The sequence below is a fragment of the Herpailurus yagouaroundi genome, unplaced genomic scaffold (genome assembly GCF_014898765.1).
Source record: "Herpailurus yagouaroundi ecotype Mexico unplaced genomic scaffold, PumYag 67641, whole genome shotgun sequence".
NCBI lineage: Eukaryota > Metazoa > Chordata > Mammalia > Carnivora > Felidae > Herpailurus > Herpailurus yagouaroundi.
In genome coordinates, this window is record NW_024420442.1 from 7,335,269 (window position 1) to 7,341,546 (window position 6,278).

At 37.4% G+C, this 6,278-nt stretch overlaps 1 protein-coding gene across 4 annotated transcripts in view; it reads right to left on the reverse strand.

Annotated features, from left to right (window-relative positions):
• The window catches only part of TENM1 (teneurin transmembrane protein 1), a 796,361-nt gene that overhangs the window by 231,920 nt on the left and 558,163 nt on the right, over positions 1-6,278 (reverse strand). The gene's annotated exons all lie outside the window — the stretch shown is intronic.

Consider the following 6,278-nt stretch of genomic DNA (forward strand, 5'->3'; position numbering starts at 1 on the left):
ACAAATATATGATTTCATTCATATGTGGAATTTAAGAAACAAAATAGATGAACACAGGGGGAGGGAAGAAAAAATAAAATAAAAACAGAGAGGGAGGCAAACTGGAAGAGACTTTAAGGATAGAGAGCAAACTGGAGGGGAGGTGGGCAGGGGAAGAGGCTAGACGGGTTGGCACTTGTTGGGATGAGTACTGGGTGTTGTATGGAAATGATGAATCACAAAATTCTATTCCTAAGAGCAATATTGCATTGTATGTTAACTAACCAAAATCTAAATAAAAAAAGTTCATTGCTAAGTAAAAACTCCTATTTAAAATGACCTTGTGGAAAGATAGGAGTTTGGTTGTTCCATCCCATAAAGAGGCCAGGCTCCGTGACAGTTATGCGAAGTACAAATATGGTCAATGACGTCATGGCAGCTCAGATGCCAACTGATAACTTGGTGAGCCTGGGCAGCCTGCCTCCATCCTAGTAATTCTCCTTCATATAACACACATGATTTTGCAAACAAGCTAAATAAAACATCTGAGGAAGATTTCATGGCCTAAGAACCATCCAAGATCCACTCTGAATGACAAGCTCTAATCTTTTCCAGTTTATTATCTCTATAGGTTTTCTGGGTGGACCAAGAGTGCTCCGACTCATTTGATTACATAAAACCTCTTTACTCCACCCAAGTTATAAACCTATTTACATGATATTTTATCTATAAGATACGTTGGTATCCTTCTTAAGAAACTGAAAGCCTGGGCTTCTCAGGCTTATGTTCTACACAAGAAGTAGGTTATCATCAGGCATTTAATTATTTTACGATTGGCCCACATTTGTATTCTTTATTGTAATTTGTAGAACTTTATTAATTAGTTGATGCTTCTCCTGTCTTAGAAAATATAAATAAAATCATACTTTTATGTTTCCTTACTATAGTTTTATTGTCATAAACTGGAGGTGGTTTTAATAATGGTCACCCTTGCTGTCTTATTATTGCCAAGAAAGATTCTTGGTCAATTATACTAAAACCAAAAATCATAATTTTTGGTAGACATTCTCCACATATAACTGACTTTGCCAACAATCCTATACTATAAGTTTCCTTGTTCAGGTACCTTAGTATTTGAGTATAATCAGTTTAGTTTGGAAGATACATTTGGTTTTGTTTTGCAGGCTAAACTTAATACTGCCATATGTCAGAGCAGTGCTGTCCAACAAAAATATAATATGAGCCTGAAATGCAAGCCACATGAATAATTTTATTTTTCTATTTTTTAATGTTTATTTATTTATTTTGAGAAAGAGAGAGAAAGAGAGAGAGAGAGTGAGCATGAGTGGGGGCAGGGCAGAGAGAGAGGGAGACACAGAATCCTACCATGCTGTCAGCGCAGAGCTTGAAGCGGGGCTCTAACTCTCAAACCGTGAGATCATGACCTGAGCCGAAATCAAGAGTCAGAGGCTTGACCTACTGAGCCACCCAGGTACACCCACATGAATAGTTTTAAATTTTCTAGTAGCTACACTAAAATTCTTAAAAATACAGGTGAAATTATTTTAAATACTAATATTGAGTTTTGTATTTATTTAACCCAATATATCCGAAGTATTATCATTTCAACATGAAGTAAATAGAAAAAACTAGTAAGGAAATACTTTAATTGATTCTCCATACCAAATCATGAAGAAGATCCATAGTTGAAGTATTTCACTGCTCTCAAGACAAAGAGAAGTTTTATTTCTGTGGAGCTATGGGCTTGCCTTTATGTTGGGGACACAGTGGTCACTACCATGGAACTGATCACGTTATGCTGTTTTGTTGGTTGGGAGCTAGAAAACTACAGCGAAATTTGATGTTAATTACCTGTGCACATAACTTCCTTAAATAAAGATTACATTTCTCAGCTTCCTTTGTATCTAGGTGTGATCATGTGACTTAGTTATTAGTCAATGAGATATAAATGCATGTTTCCAGCAGTAGCTTCAAAGAGGTCTCCTTAAAAGAGAGGGGACAGGTTCTTTCCCTCCTCCCTAATCCTTCATTTTTCCTGGAACCAAGATGTGGTAACTTGGAACACTAGAGGCCATTGTATTCTAGGAGAATAAAGGTCCCATCCTAGGGGTAGTAGAGGTATAAGCAAGAAGCTTTCTGGAGTCATCACACAAGGTTTGGACTGCTTATTTCTAGATTTCTTTCGTGTAAGAGGAAGGTTATACTCATATCTTCCTTAAGCCAGTCTTTTCTTTTTTCCTTGAGGGAGGTATTTCCTGTCACTGAACTCTAATCTTATCTGACATAACCCGGAATATAAATTTTCCTGGACTGTGATTTTATAATGAATAGCAGAACTTAAAGGAAAGGGAGTGAAAAGACAGAACAACTACTTTTTGGCCAACTTTTCCATAAGACATCTATCCCATAAACACAGGAAACACCACCATTTAGGTAGGAACAAAAGAATGCAATGACTTTGGAGTAGAAAGAATTTTCACACTCTTTTAAATTAATTCAGCTTTACAGTATCTGAAAATGAATTTGAGACAGCTACTAATTTATCTTCTACTTACAAAAGATTTGTCTTTCAAATGTGTCTTTACAATGAGAATTGAAATATAATGACAATAATAGCTACCATTTATTATTATAATTTAATGTCTATGATGGGAGAAGCACTCTGCTAGGTGTTTCACATATGTTATCTCATTTAACCCTTACAACCACCCTACAGAGTAAGAATTATTTCCCCATTTTCCAGGAGAAGCTCAGAAAAACCAAGTAACTTAGTGAAGGTCACACAGTAACTTAGAAGCAGAGCTGGGATCTGAGTTCACTTCTGTGTGATTTTTTTTTATTTATTTTTCTAATGATTTATTTATTTTTGAGAGAGAGTGTGTGTGTGTGTGCAAACGGGGGAGGGACACAGAGAGAGAGAATCCCAAGCAGGCTCCAGGCTGTCTACACAAAGCCAGATATAGGCTGAAACCCATGAACCGTGACATCACGATCTGAGCCCAAATTGTGGATGCTCAACTGACTGAACCACCTAGGCACCCCTGTCTGAATTTTTTCTATGCTGAATCTCTGAAAATCCTCATAACTTTCTGACAGTCAAAGAAGAGGTACTGGGACGCTGCCCTACATATGTTCATCGCCATTTTTCTAGATTCAGTGTTAGTGCTGACAATGGAAAGGTACTATCTGAATTTGAACAAACTTCTCTGAATAGTATATTGAACTAAAGGTCTAAACCGGAAATCCTGAGACCTGTCTCTCATATTAACTATGGGCTGAATTAGCTGCATGGCCTAACACAAGTCATTCAACCTTTCTGAGCCTCAGTTTTCTCTTCTACAAAAGGAGGGGGGGCAAAACTAGGTGATCTCTAAAATCTGATAGAGTAAAAACATTCCATGATTATGCCAATAAGTTTGTCAAAGAAGAAATGCACAAAGGGGAGCCTGTTGTAAAAGAAAGTAGGCAATGGCATTTACAGTATTTTAAATTCACGTTGCTTGACATGCAGAATAAAATTTTAAAAATAAATGGACCGAGCAGATAAGTGTGGGAAGTTCTCTTTTATTGCTGAAATTGTTTACTCTTGACTCCACTGGTAATTTTGACTGTTATGGTTTCAGAAGTATTTTTTGAACAATACTTCTCAGAATGTTCTTCTAATGTACATTAACTGAACCATTTTGCTAGCATGGAATGAACTCTTTTAAGTTTGTTGGACTCTAATGTGTTTACCCATACTTTAGTAGAAAGAATTCTTGATTTAACTGGAACTTAAAACTTGTTCTCAATTTAGAGTAAAAAAATGTAAATTACTAAGAAGGAGATTTAAACGTGAACTGAGCTGAAAAACACATTTTGCAGATGTATAAATTGAGACCCACAGTGGCTGATTTGCCTAAGATTACACTGAAAGTCAAAGCTTTACCAGGACACTGGAGGTATCTCCTGTATGTAGAGATCTGGTAAGGGTCCAGAGTGGGGAACAGATTATTACCTAAACCTCGGGCCTATGCAGGAATGGGGATCCATATTCAAAACCAATCTAGAAGAAAATCATCTGTCTCAGGCTTAGGTCTGAAGATATTAAATAACAAACTTCCTCTGAGATTTCATGGCCACTCGCCAAGTTTCATGTGTGCTTAGGGCCTGAATTTATATTATTTGTATGGTCAAAAAACTGCAACCTGAGATTTTAAATTTAAAGTTTACCCTGACCTGTAGGAGATGGGTTCCTAACAGAAACAAACGTAAATCCTCCCCAGATGAATATTTTCTTCACACAGGACTCAGAGAGAATTTCAACATATTTGAACTCACAATAAAAAAGAGCAGAAACAAGAAAGGAAGCCATCCTATGCCAGAGTTGATAGAAACCATAGACCCAGACCCACAAACAGTTGACAGGCTGCACTTATCAGCATACAAAATAACTATGTTTCATATGTTTAAAGAAAAGAGAATAACCACAAACAGTATTAAGAGGAAGGGATTTCCAAAAACTAATGAGGAATATTTGGAAAAAAAAACTAAGTTAAAATTTTAGAAAAGTAATCAATGAAAATAAAAACTCAGTGGAAGGGTTAAACATCATAATAAACAGAGCTGAAGAGACATTTTGTGAGTCAGAAGGCAAATTTGAAGAAATTACCTATAACAAAAAAATGGAAAATAAGAAAAAGAAGTAAATGGCAGGGTGGGACAGTCTAATGGAACTTCCAACATTAGGCAATAGAGAATTGGCAAAATCAAGATTTAAAGAGATAATGACTAAACACTTTCTATGACTAATGAAAGAGAAGGGTCTTTACATTCAAGAAACTCAGCAACTCACAAACAAGATTAAAAAAATTAATCCGGGGGCACCTGGGTGATGCAGTCGGTTAAGCGTCCGACTTCAGCCAGGTCACGATCTCGCGGTCCGTGAGTTCGAGCCCCTCGTCGGGCTCTGGGCTGATGGCTCGGAGCCTGGCGCCTGTTTCCGATTCTGTGTCTCCCTCTCTCTCTGCCCCTCCCCCGTTCATGCTCTGTCTCTCTCTGTCCCAAAAATAAATAAAAAACGTTGAAAAAAAATAAAAAAAAATTAATCCGCACTGATCTTTAGGATGGGACATTGGGTTGTGAATTCTATTGTGAGCCTCAACTCTGAAACATACAAAATAAAGTAAGTTGTCCTGTGTCTCCAAGCAAATTAGTGCCTTCAATTACAAAATGAGGAAACTATTACCTACTCGACTTATACCTTATGGACATTATGAGACTAATAGAAACCTTTTTGCTAGGTTCCTGGGAATTTGGAAGCCTGGGTACAAGTCAAGGTCTTTATAGCAGATCCAAGTACCCATTCAGAATTTCTGTGAGCTCCACCTTACGAGATTTCCAGGTGAAAATGTATTGTCCTTACTGTTTAATGAAAGACTAATTTCTGTCCTTCCTATCCCTCTTCTACTTCTCTCCAGTGACTCAGAATATATAGAACAGTCCTTCAGGTATTTTGTGGGTATTTTGTATAATCACAGATCAATGTGTAGTCCAAACTCTAATACTGACCCCATATTATGTCCATAATGATGAAATGAGGAAAATGAGCAGGCAAGTGTTTGAAGAAAAAATCAAAACCGTCAGATAAACGTAGGATACTTTTATTATAGGAATGAAAGTGTCATTCAAAATCTTGGGGTGATGCAATCCCAATCAAAATTGCCCCAGCATTCTTCTCGAAACTAGAACAAGCAATCCTAAAATTCATATGGAACCACAAAAGGCCCCGAATAGCCAAAGTAATTTTGAAGAAGAAGACCAAAGCAGGAGGCATCACAATCCCAGACTTTAGCCTCTACTACAAAGCTGTCATCATCAAGACAGCATGGTATTGGCACAAAAACAGACACATAGACCAATGGAATAGAATAGAAACCCCAGAACTAGACCCACAAACGTATGGCCAACTCATCTTTGACAAAGCAGGAAAGAACATCCAATGGAAAAAAGACAGTCTCTTTAACAAATGGTGCTGGGAGAACTGGACAGCAACATGCAGAAGGTTGAAACTAGACCACTTTCTCACACCATTCACAAAAATAAACTCAAAATGGATAAAGGACCTGAATGTGAGACAGGAAACCATCAAAACCTTAGAGGAGAAAGCAGGAAAAGACCTCTCTGACCTCAGCCGTAGCAATCTCTTACTCGACACATCCCCAAAGGCAAGGGAATTAAAAGCAAAAGTGAATTACTGGGACCTTATGAAGATAAAAAGCTTCTGCACAGCAAAGGAA